Here is a 23,295-nt window from a genome sequence, read left to right as displayed (position 1 = left end):
CTTTCCATGAACTTACTTTTGATCAACACTAAAAACATCACTCATAGTTTGGAAAATGAAAAATATATTGGAACTTAGAACTTTTATACACACTCACACTATATTTTACAATGAGATAGAATGATTCTCAAGCTAGCACAAGGCCTCTATTTATAGGCCAAATGAGAGAAAGGGTCAAAAATTTTATTAATGCGATGTAGTTGTAATAGTAGTCTTTGTCTCCTCCAACTTCAATTCCATGTCCCTTCTTTCAATGCTTTGTTCCACGACTTTAATCACCGAATTTGACTCTGCTCAAAACAGCAAACATGTGGGGAATTGTCTGTAGATGAATTTGGCCACTTGGTTCACCTCATTTGGTTAAATATTGAAATAGTTATGATTTTTTTACTATATGCTGGTCATGGTGAAAGTAAATTTGTCCTCCTTTTGATATTTTCACAATTTGATCATCTTAACCAACTTTTTAGGCAATCATGTCTTCTGCAAAGTTGTAGATAATTTCTCAAGAATTCCAAACATATTTGAATCACCTCCATTTGAGTTTTCTAGCTTGAGTTATCATTATTTTACTAACACGTAGAAAACCTGAAAATAAAACATATTTAGTAAGACATTTAAATATAAACACACAATACTAAAATAACATAATTTTATAATTTTAATGAAACTTAAATTTTAAAATATAGGTTTTAACATATAATAAATTATTAATTTTAATTTTTATCATATACCCGAGGACATGGGATTGGGCTTCAAAGTTTCTACTCATTCTAGTGATCAAATGGTCTCTTCAAGCATTGTGAAGAATCTAGAGCTTCGTCTGCAAAAAGATGTGGTTCGGGCAGATCTTATCGTACTCCTAATGCCTGAATTTGACATTATACTTGGCATGGGTTGGCTATCATAGAATGGAGCTTCGATATATTTTTGGTAGATGTCAGTGTCTTTCCGACCGCCCAGTGAGAAATCTTTTATCTTTGAGGCAGCGAGAAACAAGCAAATTCCGCACATTACCTCTTGCATGTGTTTGAGGAAACTTATGAAGCGAGGCTGCCAAGCTTTTCTAGCGTGTGTTAGGTCATCACCCATTCCCGACAGTCAGAAGCTAGAATTGGTTGAGGTCGTCAGAGACTTTCCTAGCGTTTTTCCTGAGGACGTTTCTATCATTCCACCGGACCGTGAGGTGGAATTTTCTATTGAGTTGATGCCGGGCACTGTGTCAATTTTTAAGGCACCCTATCGTCTAGCACCCTCCGAGATGAAAGAGCTAAATGATCAAATTTAAGAATTGCTGGACAAGGGTTTTATTCGCCCTATTTGTTCTCCGTAGGGCGTACCGGTGTTGTTTGTGAAGAAAAAAGATGGCAGTATACGACTTTGTATAGATTATCGAGAGCTGAATATGGTCACCATCAAGAATAAGTATCATTTACCGAGAATCGAAGAGCTATTTGATCAATTGCAAGAAGCATCGATTTTCTCGAAAATAGATCTTCATTCGGGATACCATCAGCTGAAGTGAAAGAGTCTGATGTTCATAAGACGACTTTTAGGACTTGATATGGGCACTACGAGTTTATGGTCATTACATTTGGATTGACCAATGTGCCAGCGATCTTCATGGATCTCATGAATCGCGTATTTCAGTCGTATCTGGATTAATTTGTTATAGTCTTCATCCATGATATTTTGATCTATTCGATGAGTAAAGAGGAGAATAGTTAGCATTTGACGGTAGCACTGCAAATACTGCAAGCTAGGAAATTATACGCTAAGTTCAGTAAGTGCGAGTTTTGACTTGAGAGAATGACATTCTTAGGACATGTTATTTCTAGAGATGGAGTTGAGGTTGATCCAAGTAAAGTCGGGGCAGTGAAAGAATGGCCCATACCTAAGAGAGTAACCGAGATCCGTAGTTTCTTGGGATTAGTTGGCTATTACCGAAAGTTCATACAAGGATTCTCTTCTATTGCGGTACCCTTGACTATCTTGACAAAGAAGAATGCAAAGTTTATATGGGGATCCGAATGCCAATAAAGTTTTGACAAGTTGAAGCAAGCTTTGATTTCAGCACTAGTATTATCGATGTCATCGGGGCAAGGAGAGTATGTTATTTATACGGACGCTTCAAAACTTTGGCTAGGCGCAGTTCTGATGCATGACGACCGAGTGATAGCATATGCATCGAGATAGTGAAAGTACATGAGAAAAATTACTCCTCACATAATCTTGAGCTCGCCGCAGTGGTATTTGCGTTAAAAATTTGGAGGCATTATTTGTATGGGGAGAAGTGCAAGATTTACACAGAGCATAAGAGTTTGAAATATTTCTTCACCCATAAAGAGTTGAACATGAGGCAGTGTAAATGGCTAGAGTTGGTTAAGGATTATGACTGCAATATTAGCTACCACCCGAGTAAAGCTAATGTATTCGCGGACGCATTGAGTAGGAAGACAACAATTATTACTCAATTATCACTTCATAGACCATTACAGTTCGAGGTACAACAATTTGAGCTTGCAGTATATGCTAGGGGTGAGGCCCTTAATCTTGCCACTATGACAGTACATTCGACTTTGAGGGATATAATCCGTGAGGGACAGGCTACTGATGAGCATTTGCAAAAGTGGAGATTGAGGGATGAAGCTAAGGGCCGGAAGTTGTATTCTAAGGTGGATGATATAGTTGCTGAGATAGACTATGGGTTCCTAGTGGTGATTCACTGAGAGAGATAATTATGAATGAAACTCATAATACTCCGTACTCCATCCATCCTGGAAGTACAAAGTTTTACAAGGATTTTCAGTTATTATATTGGTGGCCGGGCATGAAGCGAGACATCCTGTGATTTGTCTCCAAATGTTTGACATGTCAACAAGTTAAAGCAGAGTATCAGAGGCCAGCAGAGAAACTTAAGCCATTTCTTATTCTCGAATGGAAACGGGAAAATATTATCATGTATTTTGTTGTGGGATTGCCGAAAACTATCAAGGGGTTTAATGCTATATGAGTGATAGTTGATCGTCTTACTAAATCAACGCATTTTCTACTTATTAAGACGACCTTCACCATGACACAATATGCCGAGCTGTATATTCGAGAGATAGTTTGACTGTATGGGATTATGATATCTATTGTTTCTGACAGAGATCCGAGGTTCACATCGTCTTTTTGGAAGAGTCTGCATGCAGTGATGAGGACTAAGTTGTTGTTTAGTACAATGTTTCATCCGCAGACCGATGATCAGTCCAAAATAGTGATTCAAATATTGGAGGATCTACTTCGAGCTTGTGTGATTTATTTTCAAGGAAGTTGGGAACCTAAGTTACCTCTAGTAGAGTTTACATATAATAATAGCTATCAATTGTCAATAGGGATGGCAACTTACGAGGCACTGTATGGGAGGAAGTGTAGATCACCCATACATTGGGACGAGGTTGGCGAAAGGAGAGTTTGGGCCGGACTTGATCAAGCACACCGCCGAGTCAGTAGTCAAGATACGAGATAGGATGAAGACTACACAAAGCCGACAGAAAAGCTATGAAGATAAGCGTCGAAGAGAGTTGGAGTTTGCAGTGTGTGCACGTATTTGTGAAAGTAGAACCCTTGAAGGGTGTTACGAGATTTGGTAAGAGAGGCAAGCTCAGTCCGAGGTTCATTGGGCCGTTTGAGATTTTAGAGAGGATTTGAATATTAGCTTTGTTGGAACATTTCATGTTTGCAATCTTGATTTTGATGTTAACAAAACTTGTTATTTTGTTTCTAATGAATTTACCTAAGTGCGCAGAAACTGAAACTGATCAGGATTCGAACTGATCAGTTACCGAGCCAAAACTGAAGTTATCGAAACGCAAACTGAAAGTGCCAACTGATTGCCCAAAACTGAACCAGTTCAACTAATTGACCAGCTGATAGGTAGTTCAGCAGAAGACCCTCAGAAGCCCGGCCAGCTGATGAAGAGCCCAGCTGACTAGTTCAACTGAATCGGTGAAATCAGTTCAGCTGACGAGCCAACTGATTTCACCAAACCAATTCAAGATCAATTCAACTGACTAGTTCAGAACATCAGTTAGGAATCAATGAGTTTGCAAAACACGGCAAGCTTATTCAAATGGAATACAGTTTTGCACGTTGAGGAAAAGTTTTTGTCCAGTCAACGGACAATAATGGACATTGCAGCAGAGCTTAAAGCCAAAACGTTCCAGAATGGCAGTCGGAAAGTACAGATATATTTCGAGGAAATGATTCAAATTGCAACGAACATATTTCATGAGTCTTGGTGTACGGTCACATTGCCTCTATAAATACAAGACCAAGATCATCAATATATAAGTGTGGAAAACATATATGAGTTTGTGAAAGAAGAAAGGCACGCATAATGCATATCAGCTTACAAGAAGTAACCAGTCCAGATTTGAGAGAACACTTCAAAGTATTATCAGCTTAGTTTAGAAGCATTTTTTCCTCAGTGTGTGAGAACACTTTTGTGTTGTATTCATATATCAGTTCTCACACACATCATCACTCACATATACAGAAAATAGAGCGTATTGAATAGCTGAGTGAGTCTTGCACAAAGACATTAAACTTGTGTATGTATTCTTTAACACATAGACGCTAAATAAGTGTTGGCTGGAAGGTGTTGCCTTCAGTTTAGGCTAGGAGTTCAGTTAGGCAGTAGGATAAGTCATAAGCTGAGTGGGTTTGTACAAGGCATTGTATAAATCAAAGTCTTCTAGTAAATCGTATCCGAAGTGGTAGAAGGGGTGACGTAGGAGCAGTTGAAGTCTCCGAACATCCGTAAACATATCTTGTGTTCCTAACATTTTAACTATTGTTTTAAAACTGATTTGATCAGTTCAGCTCTTTCCATAACTGAACTAATACAAGCTCTAACTGATCCCCCTTATTTCAGTTATTCAGTTCACACAAGGAAAAAGCCTTTCAAATTAACCAGCTTTCTTAACGAAGGATTATTTCTAGTATTTTCTGCTTGGTTTAACACCAAACTCGATTTAATTCATTGTGTTTACATTCTTAGAACACGAGCTATTGAAGTTCATGGAGAATATTGTGTTTGAAGCACCTTCTTAGGTGTAAGAACCGATCCACCAAGATTATAGGGTGACGTTGCCACAGATACTAACCGGAGTGCATAATGTGTTCCACATCTCGATGCTGCGAAAGTACATGTCGAACCCTTCACATGTACTAAATTATGGGCCTCTACAGTTGACTCCGAAAATGTTGTATGAGGAAAGACCTACACAAATTCTAGGTAAAATAGAAAGAATGCTCCGAAATAAAATCATTCAAATAGTCAAGGTCAAATGGCTAAATCACTCGGAGGAGGAAGCTACTTGGGAAACCCAGAGGGATATGAGGAGCCGCTACCCGGAGTTACTCGGTAAGTTTTAATTCTGAGGATGAAATTTTATTTAAGGGGGGAGGAATTGTAAGGTCCAAAATGCGATAATGTAACATAACTGCATGCAAATCTATGGAAAATGAAAAATTACCAATTAAATGGTTTTAAATAGCATGAATTAACTATGATATGCATGGTTACATGTTTAAAATGCTCCTTTATACATAAATGCATAAAAATATGTTTTAAAGGTTATTCGAGACGCGATCAAAGAACGGAGACCCGACCACATAAGAGAAAATATTTTTATTAAATAATTATTTTTAATTGTTAATGTGTGGTGTATTTTAAATGAAATTTTCGAAAATGAGGTGTTTTATACGCCGACTCGTATTTTTAAACGGTATTCGATTTTCGATGAAAATATGAACTTTTCGAGAATTCGGCTAATATTTTAACAAACTTTCCTAAAAATAATATTTTAAATATTAACTAATGGACCTAGTATACCATGTTAATGGGTCTAAGGTTACACCACTTGTTATATATCAAATTTTAAGCCAAAACCCTTCCCCAACCCCACAAAACACACACTTTCTTCCCCTCCAAATAATACTAGGACTCTCCTAGCAGCAAATCACACGCACACACCCACGATTTTGGAAGGAAACTCATGTGTATATTGAAGAAAATTTCAACAAGGTCTTCCTCTCGTCGACGTCCCTCGCATTGCCAAGTTATTTTCGTGCGTAATAAACGCAAAGGCAAGCCTTAATCTCTTTTCAATCATATTTCACACCATATTATGTGTATTTTAACTGTCCTTGCATGAAAAACATGATGCACATCTTTTAGTTTTGTTTTTTACATGCCATGATCAAAAACTTATGTTTGTATGATTTAGAACTCATGTATATGAGGCATAAAGGGGCTGGCACGCTATGTCAATAAAAAGGGATGAATTTCAGAGGGTTCAAGAGCCATATAGGAGTTTGCATAAAGGCTGGACGTGAAGGCTTCACAGCTGAACGAGAACAAGGAGTTTGCATGGGCTAGGGTTTCGGCTAGGACACCTTGAGAGCCACGGTTTTTAGCTGCTGTTTAGGGCGCGTCCAGGAGACCTAAAGGGGCTGTAGGATAGTCCTAGGGTGGATGTACGAGGGCTAGTTCAAGGGCAAGGGGCTGAGAACGAAGGGCAAGTTCGCACGTACTAGGGGCGATCTGCTTTGTGGGCTACGGCTCCTAGGCGTGTTAAGTTATGTCAGTAGGGTATGTAGGGTGCGGTCAAGGTCTTAGAAAGGTCAACAAGGGGCTGGAACGAGTGGTTAAGGGCTGGAGTCGAAGGATTGGTAGTGTGGTCAAGCTAGGGTTCGAACCTAAGGCAAAGAATGTTCAACAGCTTCCTATGCGTGTTCAAAGGCTTTAATGGGCTTGAATTGTGTTGTATATGGTTTAGTTGGGTGTTAATAAGCTTTGGTTAAAATTTTGTAAGTTTTGGTTAAGTTTAAATTGAATACCTCTAGACTTATAAAGACTATAAAAGTCATTAAAAGTCTAGAACCAATCCATTAGAAAGACACACAATAACTATTGATCGATCTCTTCTCCTTCCTAACTTATGTAGATTTCTTCTTCTGAATTTCTCATCACAAAACAACCCTTATTTCCCCATTTTGTTTGTCAATTACTGAGAAATGATTTCATCTTTCAAGATCCAAAAATGTCGATCATTAAGTTTTTTCAGAGCACCCACCATACATTCATATATGGGTAGAATCGGGTTGAGACCGTCTTGTAATCCTCCTACCCGATTTTCGTCCCGATAAGAGTCAGAATCATTTTTTTCCTCGATGTCGTACCTAATAATATCAAGACCCGAAAGTTCGTGATACATATAAGGTGGGACAAACAATGTGGTTCTTTTACTCTTCTAAATTTAGGCTGAGAGGAGAAAATAACGATAATTTATTATTTATTTTGTATAATTTATTTGAATTATAATATTTATATATGTGATTTTTTTTATTTGGATGAATTAATTAACCATTTAATTTAAACCTTAAAATTGTTATCTATGTGCTAAAATTTTAAATATGGTAATCAATTTCTATATGAGATTTGACCCAATATTATCTTATTTAAAATGACAATCTTTTAACCTAATGTGTTAATAATATAATAATATTTTTTTAAAAAATCAAATAATGGGATCGGCTCAAGAATCGTATATATTACTTTCTCGATCTCTCTCCATACCTTAATTGGGTCGGGAAAAATCCCGACAACTCGGGTCTGGAAAAATACGGGTCGAGCTTTTTAAAGACGAGAGTGGGGCAAGGTCCGGGTTAGGTCGTGTTTTTGGGGTTTTTTTGCATGTCCTACATTCATAAAACTTTCTTACAAATATATTTGAGGGTATTGTGGTATTTAGCTAGGCATAAACACGTAGGGAGTTGAGACAAAAATAAAACATAAGAAAATTTGTGTGGTGGGGTTTGAATTTTGAAGCACAAGAAAAGACGTGTCAGATGGATATTTCCCTAATTAACACATGTTGCAATGGCTGAAACATGTAAAAGAGAATATCATTTTTTTTGTTTGTATTTACGCAATATAATTGAATAAAATCAACTATTTTTTAATAAAAAAGTAAAATATATAATTATAATCTGTAAATATTGTATCAACATTAAATATAAATGAATAGAACTAATAAGTTCAATATAGGGAAAATTAGAAATAAATCCTCAAACCCAAACTTAATTTTATCTTAACACCCTACACCTAAAAATTTTTGCCCAAACTCTCTCAAAAAGAAAAAATTAACAAAAACACCCTTATATATTTTAATGATTGATTTTCTCGGGGAAAATGGTATGAAAGTCGAGGTAAAATTATTTCAAACATACAAATTTATTATTATTAGGTAATTAAATGTTTGAGGAGGAGAATTTATTCAAATAACATGGATCTGAACCCAGGTTCGAGATTAATTATTTACACGATATATACCAAATCTTTGGAATATTCGAATCAGGAACATCTAACTAAGGTTAGATATCAAGAAAACAGGGGAACTCAACTGAGTTCTAAGGTAAACTTATGATTCAAAATAACATGTTCCTAGAAATAGTACCGGATTCCTCTAAACTCTCTGGAGATCTTAGAGAAATTCAAAAGACATTACATAATTATGACAATATGTTGTATTATGTACCATAAAATATGGAGAAAATACTTGAGAACCAGGAAAAAATTCTTGGAATATTAAAAGATATTCGAACAAGACTTCAAAACCTAGAACAACAACTAAGTTCTAGTAAGAGGACTTCAGAAGGAAGGTTACCACTATAATTTGGTATTGAACCCTTATTACATCAAAAAGAGAAGGCCAAATTGATGCCAAAACCTTTCACTGAAGAAGAAAAAATGATCAATCTAATCAAAACAGTCTCAGAAAAAAAATTTAATTTGATGACAACTTTAGAAAGGATTGGTATAGAGGATCTCCAAGACCTTGCAGAATCTTTAGCAAATATCAAGGTTATAGATCTAAAGATGAACACAACTGAGGGCGAACAACCCTGCACAACCTGGTCATCTTCGTAGGAACCACCAAGATAAAGTGTGGGATCTCAGAATATAAATATGGGAAAATCCCAACCAGACTTCTACGCTGGTGGAGAATCACACCCAGCGGGAACAAGGTCAAGGAAAAATCAAATTCCTTTGCACCAAACACCCTATGGAAAATCTATTTTAGAACATATACATCCTTATGGGGTTATGCTTAACCTAGATATATTTAAAAATAGAGAAGATCTCATAGATGATTGAACATCCGCTATGAGAATCGCATCAGGCACACTCGATCTCAATAGAGAAGGATTCATTAAAATATTCGAAATGAGTCTTATGAGATCAGTTAAATTGTTTGGGTCGTGACTTCGGTAGAAACCAAAGAATCAGTCCTATCGGGAGAATTTCTTAGCGAGATAGCCAGAAGAATGACTACCCCCTTTTTAAAGCACAATTTATAGGGGTAGATTATTTTAACATTCAAAATACAGAGAAGAAAAAGAAATATACTCGATCTCTGTATAGTCTTGAATTACATGATATATGTTTAGTGGATGAATATATTATTTCATTCACTAAATATAGATGAAATTCAGGAATCGAAGAAGATATAGCAATGCAGCTTTTCTTCGCCAAAATGCCAAGTCACTGGAGAGAAATGCAAATAAGGGAATATATCCCTGGCAATCCAGATACATTGGCACGAAGAGCTTTTTTTTTCTCAAAGAAAAATTGGCAGAATGATGTCATCTGTTAGCATTACAAAAGAATTACAAACGATTAAGGGGTATTAACAAATGTACTCCTTTGTGTTGTAAGGAAAATCATATTCCAGCAATTATTGGAAATAAACCACAGAGGCATAAGAGGAAAAGTTTTAGGACTCATCCTTATGCTAAAAGTGGAAGGAGTTCTTGGAAACTAAGAACAGTTTGGTCTAGATAAAAAGTCATATCTTATAAATCTGGGCAAAGAAGTGGACCATCAATAAGTAGGATATCATCTCAAGCATCGAGTACATCTCGAAGCACAGGAAGAATACCTACAAAGAAAACTTTGAGAAGAGCTCACACTCGAGCTAATGAAAGTTTTAAAGATTATAATTGTAGAACCCGTAATTAGACTGCGTATAAGCCATGCATAATTCTAATTTTTTTTAATTAAATTGACTTCATTGCATGAGTATTTAAATGCATTCTTTGAAGCTAAGTATTTTATTCAGTAGTTTAAATTTTATTCTTTTCAGTTCATTAAGTGAGGCCAGACCGGAGTTGGAGTAAAGAGATAAAAATTTAATGCTAAGAAAACATTTCCTAAAATTTATTTAAGATAATTAATAAGTAAATTTATTGTAAAAGAAGGTTTAAAGAATTATTTAAATAAGTGGAGATAAGTAGTAAATAGAGTTCAATAATTAATTCCTTAATTCTTTTAAATATTTAATGAGTAGATAAAACACTAAAGAGTTAAAATACAATATTCAATAAATATTTTCCCTCCTCTTTATTATAATTTTCGGCCCCTATAATTCAATTTAAAAGTTTAGTTGACAACCTATTTAATTAATAGTCTTCCTATCCATTTTTATTGGGAGATAATTATATCACAACAAATCTTCTATGATAATTAATGGAGTAAGATCCCACCCAACCTAGCTAGATAAAAAAATCGGCCATGTTGTTTTTTTTAAAGATTTAATTGTGATTTTTATTTCAACTCATTCTTTATTTATCCCCTTAAATATTCTAGATAGATTTATCCTCCCCAACTTTTAAATCACTACCAAGATTTAATTAAACCAATTCTCCCTTTGCACCTAGACCTTAAAATTGTCCATATGCACCTCTAATATCCCCAAGAAAAATCTTTGATATCATTCTTTGATTTTTGGGAGCACCATTTAATTAATTAACAAGCATTATCCTAACCTAGTCTAGCTAGAGAAATCGGCCACACCCATTAAATTATCCATCCAAAATTTTTGATAGCAAACAACATTTCAAATTTGAAAAGAAAGGTAGACTTGGTATCCCTTTATTAGTGGATCTCCCACTCACTCCCCTAACCACTTAATCCCCTCCTCCATCACCGAAAACAGCAGCCATTTCAGATTAAAAATCGTGACCCTCATAGCCTAGAACAAGAGAGAAAAATCGAGCAAGTAGCAAGTTAAGAAAGCGTTCCACTCGTCCGCGCCGTATCGTTCTTCTTTTCGTTTTTCTTTCAAACGAAAAATCCAAGGCATGTATTTATTTCTTTCAAACCTCAATCAAGCCCTATTATCATTTATTTAACATCACATGATCATCATTTATTGCAAAAACCGAAACACACCATGAAATTTCAAAAAAACAAAAGTGCATGCAGATTTCGGTCCTTCCTTGTGCAGTTCACGGTTTGGCTTGTTTTTGTGCATTCAGGTGGTTGGCTCGACTCCAGGCTCCCCAGGCTACCTCTAGACACGTAATAGGATGCATTAGGACCATGTTGGTCCATTCAAACCTGCCCCATGCATGATGAAACCCGAAATGACAGCAGCTTTCCTCCACTGCCATTGTGTGCTTCGAAATTTCAGTTTCTGCTGTCATAGGAAAAGATCTGATATTGGCTGCCCTAAGGGCCTATAGCCATGGTTAGATCACTTCCCTAGCATGTCTAAGACGTGACTAAGTCGCCCTTTTGGTGGCTTGGTCCACGGTGAATCGGTTTTCAATTAAAATGCAAGAACAGCCCTGCACCCCCCTTCGGCTCCTTCATTTGACAGCATGTGTTGTTCAGGTTGTGTGGAATGGTATGGATCTTGGTTGTCCTATGGCCCTTAGCCACGGTTCATACCCTACCACTGGATGTCTAGATCGACCCATGGTCAATCAAATGGCCACTGGAACGAGACGAGTCAGCAAGCAAAACAAAACGCCCCTCACGCGCGCAAGGGTGCTATCGGGTGGAACTTTTCTGATGTTGCTGGAATAATTCGAATGGTGGCTGGCCTAGGGCCCTTAGCCATGGTTCAAATCATTCCTTGGGATGTTGTTGAGAGGCTCTGGTCGGTGGTTCAAGCCCCAATGGCCAAAAGTCTCGTAAACGACGCGATGCAAGCGAAGTTGCTGCTGCTGGAATTTGACAGCAACTTGCTGTGACGGTTCGGAGGCTTGTTTGAGTTCTTGGTTGGCTTTTAGCCTATGGCCTTGGACTGGACAGTGCCTCATCGAGTTAGGAAGGCCACGTTTTTGGCCGTTCATGATTCGGATCAGTTTTGAGGTCATACGAGAATTTACGGTGCGATGTGCCAAATTGACTCTCGAAAGAGCGTTTCATGTTTTGGCCTCCATTCACCTAGATTTCGGCCCTCACCATTTTAGGAGCATAAATTTATAATTTTAAGCGTATTTTAATCATGACTATACGTTGGTTCAGTGTTGGTTCGGGTTGGTTCAGAGTCATGATTAAATACGAAGTCGTCAAGCGTCATCGTCTCATTTTTTTTACTTAAATTGCATAGTTGGTCAAGTAGAAGCTATTGCATACTTTTCATTGCATATTTAGGTTGCAGCGAGCCTGGGAACGATCCAATCCAGTTGGTAAAAATAATACAGGATATTTCATTATACAATTTAATTATATTACGTGCATGAAAATAGAAAATACTTATTTTTGAGTTTTATGCGATATTGCTTGTGGTCAATTCACTATTTTGGGAGCACTATTTACTCGGTCGCCAGTGACCGATCAGTTCAGTTTGGTACCACCCGTTCGCCAGTGACCGGTCAGTTCAGTTCAGTTTGATACTCCCCCGGTAGCAAGTTACCGATCAGTTCAGTTCAGTGCAGGGGCCACATGCGTAGACCATAATCTCAACAGAAAATTATTACCAGTTATTTCAGTACAGGGCTCCAAGGAGCAACATTTTTACTACGATTTTAATTCAGTCATGCACGTATTATAATTGCTCAGTACAGGTTATTTTCAGTATGCCCCATGACATGATATTTTATCCCATGCAAAATTTTACTAGTATTTACTCGTTACCTACGATATATGCATGCTGAGTCTTTAGGCTCACTAGACTTGATTGTTGTAGGTACTGATGAGGTCAGGGCCGAGGGCGGGGACCAGTGAGCCAGCTTGGGTCAGCAGTAGTGGCACCCGAGGACCTCAGTTCAGCATTTATTATTTTATTTCTCAAACAATTTTTATTAGTTGTGGGATACTCTTAAATTGTTATTTCGCAAATAAATCTTTTCTTCCGCTGCCATTTTGAATCTCAAACTTTGTTTATCGGTTTATTTATGAATGAGGCATTTTGATTATTTAAAAAAAAAAATAAAATTTTTAATTTTTCGCAAATTTTCAAGCAAGGAAACATAGGCCTTCACAATAATTGCTGGACATGTTGAGCAAGAAGTCATATCTCAACTATCTGTCCAGAAAATGAAAAAATAGGTATTAAACGTTTCGATCCAACCCCGGATATTGAAAAAGCAATTTATTATCGAGATCTTATTCAAGTATAACAATTCGAGGATATTGCCTCAGACGAAAGTATATATGAAGAAGAGAAAGTCTTAAGTCAGGGAGGATTCGATGGAACAGAATCAGAATCTGACTGAAAACGAGGTGTTTTGACACTAAACACATGAAGATTTGTCTGGTTTCTTTAGCCAGACAACAATATCCCATAACATGGTCCAAAGGATCATGAGAGAAAATCCAAGTCTTCAGAAATATCAGGGATTCTCTGAAGGGCAGGTAGAAAAATTCTTACGAAGTCTTGGCCTAAGAAATAGAAAGCATCATCTAATCTATAAAGTTTTCAGAAGGAAAATGACAATTCCGATGGAACTTACAGGAAATAGAATAGAGATGCAACTAATACATTCCGAATAAATTAAGGAGGAATTACAAAAAATCAAGATAGAAGTAGCACGAACCATGTCATGGATTCATATCGAAGTAATTCAGATTATTGTAAAAGCTACTTTTAAAGAAGGAATAGATTCACCCATTGATATCGCTATATGCGATAAACGAATGGGTAACCTTCAAGATTCAGTACAGGAAACAATCTCGTGAAATCTCTGTGCAGGAAAAATTGTAGGAGTAATTTATCCAAGAATTGCCTACAACCTGGCATATCGAGACTTTAGCCGAGCTTTGACGTTGCATCAGAATTTCAAAGAAAAAAGGCTGATGAAAGAGGGTAATAGACCATATTCTATTACTTATCAAATTTCATATGCTCTATATAATACACACTATTCTGAATTTTTTATTAGAAATGGGTTTATTGAAATACCTGAGATATTTGGAAAAGTGGCTCATGAAATTTATCCAGAAAGAGTTGATTTTCCTTTAATACAGGAAACAAATATCCAAATACAAGACAAACCGATTCTACAGAGGAACCAAGTCTTAGAATGGAATCAAGAAGACTATCTTTTCAAGGAGATAGAATTACGAGCTACATGGAGCGAAAAACACATGTCCAAGAAACCCAATGGACTCTAAAAAGCTTTTCGATAATAGAAAAGCTTTAGATGTCCAGAAAGGTGGAAGGAAGTAGAAATAGTATTTGATATTACGAAACAAAGGAATCAATTTCCTTGTAATGTCATATACTATTTAGAACAACCTATGATAGGAATATACCAAGAAATGATCAATTTTCGAGAATTGAAAGTTCATATCAAAGGAATTCTAGGAAAAGAATTAGATCGATTGGTTTTTGGGCTAGAGTTTCTTGAGGAATATAAACTTTGTAAACATCTAGAAAATGGAATGGAGTTTATGACTGAGGATAAAATGTGGAAAATTCAATGACCACAAGCACATTCTCGATATACATTCCAGTAGAAATGTTGTACGAACAATATAAGGCAGAATATTTTGCTGCTTATATTGATTCAGGCACTTGAATCTGTACATCAAAAAGAGAAGTTTTTCCAAATAATTTGGAAAAATATCTACCTAAAATTGCTGGGAGAGATTCCTCTGAAAGGATTTTAATCTTATGTAATGGGAGTAAAATGGCAGAAATCGTGATTGGAGGTGCTGGACAAACACCTTGGTATAAGGTAAAAACACCACCAATTTATTTTTATGATACAGGAGCTGACATTTTATTTGGAAATAATTTCCTACAAATGTTTAAGTCTTATACTCAATAAAATGAAACTAGACGATTAGTGTTCACAACACCTTGTGATCACAAAATCATAGTCCAGAGACTAAGAGAGGCATTTTACAGAAAATTTCCAATTCAGTTTTGTAGCAAGCGTGGTGATGAAGGAAAGCTTCTGAACCCAAAAATGAAGGATTCTTGACGGTTTGGAGAAACAATGCTCCAATTAAGAGCAGATAAGTAGCTCCAACCAGAAGAAATAAAATGCCTGAAGATAACTCTACAACAGAATGAGGTAGAATATGAATCAAGGGTATCATTAGAAGATGTCAAGAAAAGGATCAAAGAAAATTACGATGAAGATCTATTGGCATGGTGGGATAAAAATCAACTCAAAGTATGCCTTAAAATTAAGGAAAGAAAGGAATATGAATTTGTTCGATGTAAGCCTATCCTAATGAATATAATTGATCAAATGGATATGCAGATAATAATCAAGGAACATCTGGACCTTGGGTTAATTAAAGCAACAATTTCACCATACAGCAGCCCATGATTGATTTCTTGTAAGAAATCACGGTGAAATGAAAAAGAACAACCCCAGACTAGTTATTAATTACCAAAAATTAATAAGATTCTGGAGTTTGATGGGTATTTCATACCTAGTAGAGAACATCTAATTAGTTGTATATGTAATGCAAATATATTCTCTAAATTTGATTGTAAGTCTGGTTTTTATCAGATTCGGATGCAGGAAGAAAGCAAGAAATTGACAGCTTTCTCCACACCACAAGGACACTATATCTGGGAGGTATTAGCAATGTGATTGACTAATTCACCTCAGATATTTTAAATAAAAATGGTTTATCTTTTTAAAGATTATTTCAAATTTATGTTTGTCTATATTGATAATGTTTTAATCGTATCTAAAAATATGGAATAACATATTAAGCATTTAGAGATTTTCTCTGATGTTTTTTTAAAAAAAAGGACTGGTTCTATCGGAAAAGAAAGCCGTCATTGTCAAAAGAAAAATTGAATTTCTCGGAATAGAAATCGATGAGTCTGGTATAATTTTGCAGGATCATATAGTAGAAAAAGTGCAAAATTTTCCAAACGAGCTAAAAGAAAATAAACAACTTCAAAGTTTTCTGTGAGTTGTTAATTTTGCTGGGATGTTTATTAAAAACCTAGCAAAACACAGGAAAGTGTTCAGTCCATTATTGAAAAAATATACAAAATCTATATGGACGAAAGAACACACACAGAGACGTAGTCAACTAAATGAGATTTGTAAAAATCTTCCAAAAATGGCTATTTCTCAGGACGAAGATGATCTGGTATTATATACAGAAGCCAATGATCACTGGTGGACGGCAGTTTTAACAAAGCTCACACCAGGAGGAGAACAGTCATGCAGATATTGTAGTAGACTCTTCTCAGATGCAGAAGCCATAAGATGACATATCAACGAAAAAGAAATTTATCCGGTAAAAAAAAGGATTTTGAAAAACGATCATTATTTTTACTTGCAAATAAATTTACTTTAAAAGTTGATCATACACAGATAAAAGCTTTCTTGAGGAAAAAAATAAAATCTAAACCCGAGAAGGCCAGTGTGACGAACCGTAACCTTAAAACTACTTAAAAATTTTCAGAAAATAAAAATTTTTCTTAAATAAATAATAATCTCTCAAAAAGAAATACAAATACAATGCTTGTATAAATATTTGAAATGTAAAAGAGCTTGCAACAAGTACTTGTTTAAAACAACGTGAAGTAATTTCATGCAAATCAAAGTTAATGAATTTAACGTGCATAAAAATTCTTGAAAACTTAAGCGGTCCTCGGGTTAGGCCTCCACACCGTCCGGGCCAACTCACAGGTCCTCGTCTCTCGCCTCCTCATACTCGTCCTCACCTGCATCGATCAAGTCTAGTGAGTTTAAAGACTCAACATGTATAAAATGAGAATAGCAAGTAATACATAATAAAACCACATGTACTTTAAAGTAGCTCATACATACTTAAACTCTGAACATACTTACATAAACATACTTATATAAGCATAGACGTGACATCATTTCATAAACATTTTCATAAACGTGCTTGCATCATACATACTTAAACATGCATAATCATCATCATTTTGCGTAGAGATATGTTTCAAAGCAAGTGACCCATAACATGGTGTGCCTGATCAGACTAAACCACAGTACTAAGCTGGCAGGGATAATCACAGCCTTTCGACCGAACATCCACTCCCACATACATAAGATCCCCAGTAATGCTTTATCGGGTGGATTGGGATTGGTCCCTGGTCATGCTTTACCGTTTCCCAATCCTGATCATAACCCTGTCATGCTTTACCGGGGTGGAGAGGTCCCCGGACACGTTCTCCGGCTTCCAAACCCGTTCATAATTGGTCACAAAACAATTCGCATACCTCAAAAACGTAAAACATTTTCTTTTGCACGTCGAAGATAATTATATAGCTTTGAGGGCTTCGTTGGATCCCGCTTGGACGACTACTGCACATGCTAAAACATTTTTTTATTTTTTTTAAAGTTCCAAAATGCCTAGCACTCGGGCGGTAATATATTGCCACTCGGGTGCCGCTCGGTTCTAACGAAGCCTGCAACTCGAAAATCCTCAAGAAAACACATTTTTGACACAGTTTGAGCAGTCACACGAGAAAAAATCATAACTCACTCGTCTCTTGTCCAAAAATTACAAATTTACTGTTATATCGAAGATATAAAAAATTACTATGTTTTGTATTTTGAAAGTTTTTCCAGAAAACCGACCGAAAATTTGTAGGATTAAAAATGACAGCAGATTTGGTTTTTGAGATCTAAAAATTGTTCCAAAATCGTTCCAAACACCTTTGCTCAAACTTTGCATAACATAAACGAATTTTTATATACAATATGCATCAAAATATTTACTATGACAAGATCAATGCAGAAAAATAAAATAATATACATGTCTTTGTGTTATAACGCACGAAGATAACGAATACCGACGCGGTGGATTACGGGAGATGACCGGGAGGCGCTTACTACACGATTTTTGCTCGAAGAATGACGTAAATCTTCAGAAATTTGCAAGGGGACGGGGTTGGCTGCTGAAGAATTTCAAGAACCCTAGTTTTCTTCCTCCAAAATGAAAACACAATGTGTGTGTGTAAGTGTGTACAACCGATGGTGTGTGTGTGTGTGTGTGTTAAAGGATTAATTAGGGGCTAAAAATGCTTAGCTAAATTATTAATGATCAAATATTACTAATATAATTATTTAATCCCACTCAAAAATTTTAAAGAAATAAATTTCAAGATTTAAAATCCCCAAATATCCAAATTAGTATTTTTGAAAAACTTAAAATCAACTAATAAATTAAATTAGGCTTTAAAGTGCTTTAAATTTCATAAATCATTTGAAGCACCAATTTTCTTGACTTGAAATAAAATACCACATTATCCATATATCGCCTTAATCGTCTCCGGTTTATTTTCCCGATCCCCTGTCGAATATTCGTCGGAAACATAAAACTCAAGAAAACGTTTTAATGTACATCAAATAAACATGTAATAATTTAAAATAATGCAAATCATAAATCATGCATCGTAAAAAAATCATTTTAAAATTAAATAATTAATTTAACAATTTAATAATGCATGGGTTTACATGTACTGATTTTGAGTTTTACTGTCAGATTATTAAGATGACAAACGTTATGTCAAAATTATATTTTTGATATTACGATCATTAAATATCATGAAAATATTCTTTCAGATTTTTTAACAAGAGATGGACAGCGGTGATATCGATGCCATCATAAAAATGCAGAGGTATTTGAGGGAGCACCTTGTAATGCTTCAAAACGAGTTCAATAAGCTTGTCCTGAATGCAGAAGTTGCAGACAGGATTGAAACGCCTACTAATTTAAAATACTACTAGAAATTTTTATTTTTTTTAAAAAAGCTAATACACGAAAATCCCATTTAAATGCATGCATGCATGACGGCTGAAAAATACGTCTTTTAAAAATAATCGTAACCAAATGACAAATAAAATACTGCAGTTTAAAGTTTTCCAACACAGCCATCAATAATAAAACAAGTACAAATCCTGGGAATCCTCAACATACCATAACAAGCGAATAAAACTGATCAAGTCTACTCAAAACACATAACACGTGATGTGCGGAAAATATGGTCCTCAGGTAATGTGCGCACATCCAGCCCTGCCTACTCAGAATTCGGCACCTTCAGCCTCCTCATCAACATGCTCACCTGCATCATTCACACCTAGCGAGTCTAAAGACTCAACACACCTGTAACGTTAAAACCAAGTACATATACATGCAGGAAACAGTGAAAAGTACCGTAATAAAAATACAGTTCATGATCTTTAAAGCATAAACGTAAACATAATAAAGCTTACGTGTCAAAACATATCTCAACATAACATCATATAAATGTTTGTTTCTTTTAATTGAATTTCGTTTATTAGTTGTGACTTTCGTATCATCATGTCAGTCGATGGATCAATCTCGTGTAACCGCAGTACCTGGCGGCGGGGACATCAGCGACAACATTACCTGTCCACTGAGCCTTGGCCTTACATGTCATCGTGTTATCGTATTAGTCACAACCAACTCTCATAATTCAAAACATGTCATCATATTCATCACTTAATAAAATCATGCATATACGTAAATTTTCCTGAAACCAAGCATGCAACGTATTTTTTCTATTTACATAAAAATCATGTACATGAAACATAAACATTTAAAAATATGACAAATTGTGCTCAGGCCGTTTCTAGCACAAAAATCTCGACTCGAGTGCAAAATGACCATTTTGCCCTTGGAAACCCACAATGACCATTTTATTCCTAGACTTCTAAATTTCGATCCGAAACTTACCAAAATCCTTAAAACATCCCAAAACATATTTATAAGAATTTCTTAGACATAAACTCGAGCCCGTTTCAAAACTTAATCGATTTGTTTTAAAACTTGGACTAGGGTCCCGGTTTTAACCCGAATCAACCCGAAAATAAACCAAATTTCCCAAACTCGAATCATGTCCTAAACCTACCCAACCAGCTTTAAAACGACACTTTCCAACCCACTAAGACCCACGGAAACAAGGCCACATGCTGCTGGAAATTTTTGCCCAATGCATGTTTGAAACCCTAATACGCTAAACTTGAAAATTATCGACCTTAGGCTCTACCGGCTCTGACTAGCCTTGGACCAACCCTTCCTAGCCCACCTTAGGACCCTACTGGGCCTAACTAACCTAAGCTTACAGCCCCATGCATGCTGCAACACGCCAACAGTCGAGAAGCAACCCAAACGCAACACCCACGTCCAATCTCACTTCACGCGATCTCCAGCTCCATGGTTGGTTCCAGCAGTGGTTGAGCCTTCTTGCGCCATGTCTCAGACCCAACAAGGTCTGGTCCATGTCTGGTTCAGCCCTTGCACCGCCGGCTCCACCTCTCACCCGATCTCTACCAAAAACGAGCCACCCCTTGACAAAACACCTCTCGGCCCTCAACCTAACGTGACCAACCCTCGACACCAGCCTCATGACTCCACCATACAATCAAGTACAGCCCCTTCGTGACCAAAAACCCGCAGCTCCTCGCACAAAAACATGAAAACGTGAGTTGTGATTAAAAAAAAAAGCATGCATGAAATCGAGTAAACCGAACAAGATCGATGCTCCATGCTAGATCGAAAAATTCCTCGTAAAAAAATACACATATCATCATAAATAGTGTGAATGATGAGTAAAAGGATGATACGAGGTGTGCCTTGATGTGTAGATGCTCAAAGACTCGAAGAAACGCGCGTCGGACAAGCACCAGAAGAGCGGGGAGGAAGCATGCTTGAAAGAAAATGGAGGGGGCCGAACTTGCAGCAAGTTGCTGCTGGTTTTACATGTGAAATGCTGTTGTAGGGAGGGTGGGAGCGGCCTAGTGCTTTAGGTTTAGGGTTAGTTTAGGGGGTATTTATGTGTTAAACAATGCACTAATGGGCCAAAAAAATAAGGATTAAGGGATAAAAAAAATGTTAAGCCCATTAAGCATTTAAACAAACCCAACAAGTCTAAAAGCACTCCTGAAAAATATTTCGTTTAGGTACGCTTTTGAAAATATTGCCCGAATCCTCAAAAAGTCCCCCGATTCGATAAAATTTGCGTACCGGCTAAAAATACGACCCGCCGAGTAAAAATACCCACCAAGGCTCATTTTCGAAAAATGCACTTAAAAACACCTCTTATTAAATAATTAAAATTAATTATTCAATAAAAATATTTTTCTTAATTTTCCCCGGTCTTCGTTCCTCGTTCGAGCGCAAAGTGCAACTTAAAACCATTATGCATGAATTTTAAAATAAATCATGAAATAAACCCTAACCATGCAATAATTATGCATTAAATGCATAAAAATCAATAAACACATATTTTAAAATAAAACCCTAGATTGCATGCATTCAGGTTACGTAGATCGAATTTCTTGAACCTTACAGGATAGAGCAAGCCGATAAGAGAATTGTCTCCGATCGAATCACATGATGTTTACAAGCATATATTCAGCTATGGTATGTAATACAAATGTCTATCCTCCAAGGCATTGAGAAGCCACTGGTTTCTCAAATGGAGAGTTTTCGAGTACGTGACTCTATACCTGGAGCAGAGGATTCAAATACCCATAGCACAAGCGTTAAGTCGGGATCATCTCCAGATGAGTCGGCTAAAACAAAAATTAGAACTCCAGATTCATATCTCGAGTCTTCAAGTCAACATTTCACCTCGTAGATTGAAGAGGGAAAGATCAAATTTAGACCTAATACAGACAAGAGAAAATCTAAAATTGATACTAATGAAGTTACAATTTCTCCATTTGAGGTCTATCAACAAATGTGGGAGAAATTAAAAACAAGATTAGGCATTAACCCTGCCACAATCAGGGTTGATGTTTCAAGAAAATATCCTAGGATATGGATGAAACCAAACTCGTATCAAAAGGAAGTAAAAGTCTGGTACGAATTCGGGGCTCTTGCCTCGGTTTATACTACATAACCAATCTCCTCCGAAATTTCAGGACTACCTAAATGGATTCAGGAATCGGTTCATGAGACATGGGCAAATAATGACTATTTGTCCAGATGAGAAATTATGGAGCTATACTTCTTCAATACAGCACCGGAACCAGGAAGAAAAAGCTCTCACGAAGTCTTTAATTTAATCAAGTTAATGAGGCCACATGTTAATCTTCAAAAATTCATCAAAGATCCTCTGGCAGAAGAAACACCCTTGTTGCTTCAATAACTGAAGATGAGATTTCTACCAGAAGAGTATGGGGTCTATGGATCTGTCTAACCAAGATGGACAAAGTCAAGTTTCCGTTTAAATTTTATCATAATTCAGTAAACGGCTATGACAGGAAAAATAACAAGTTTTGCAGAAAATCTATTTCAAAAGAAAAGAAATCTTTTGTGAAATAGCAAGCTGTCAGGGAATAAAAAAACTCATCTGAAATTCTGCAATATGGCTCATGTGGGAAGATGATCAGAACAAATCTTCCTAGAATGCCCAAATCAAAAGGAGCCAGAATTTGGCAAGGGCTTCAGACCTAGATCAGACAGGAAGTCTTGCAGAAACAGGACCAAGTGGTGAAGGACCACAACCACATTTTCCTCGGGGACACCAAAAATTTAAGATTCTCCTACAAAAATAAGTGGACATGTGACTACCATCACTTTTCCTTGGAGATAACAAAAGATAAAGATTCTCCGATAAAATTAAGTATGCATGCAATTTGCCCACTAACTGAAAGACTTGGACAAAAAATACACCTATAAATATAGAGTAAATGCGAACAAGAAAATCACTCAAGAATGAAAACGAAGTTTGGAACCCAAGAAAATGTATTCTACATATCTCAAGGTTTCCAAAAGACGGATTAAGGTGATAAGAAAACAGCTGGTAATCTTCAAAGATGTATACAAACTGTTAAAAGATGCAGTTGATGAGATTTCAGCTGATATGATTCAAACACATATCTACTGGTTATGCCAGAAGATAAAATTGGAAGAACAAGCTGTTTCTAGATTAATGATCTAGAAAAAGACAACTCAAAAAAAAAGTGGAGAGACCACTCAACCACCCACTAAACCCACTCAAGAGATAGTGTCAAACACAGATG

This window comes from Primulina huaijiensis, chromosome 8 (genome assembly GCF_012295235.1).
Source record: "Primulina huaijiensis isolate GDHJ02 chromosome 8, ASM1229523v2, whole genome shotgun sequence".
Lineage (NCBI taxonomy): Eukaryota > Viridiplantae > Streptophyta > Magnoliopsida > Lamiales > Gesneriaceae > Primulina > Primulina huaijiensis.
Note: the sequence above shows the minus strand (reverse complement) of the source record.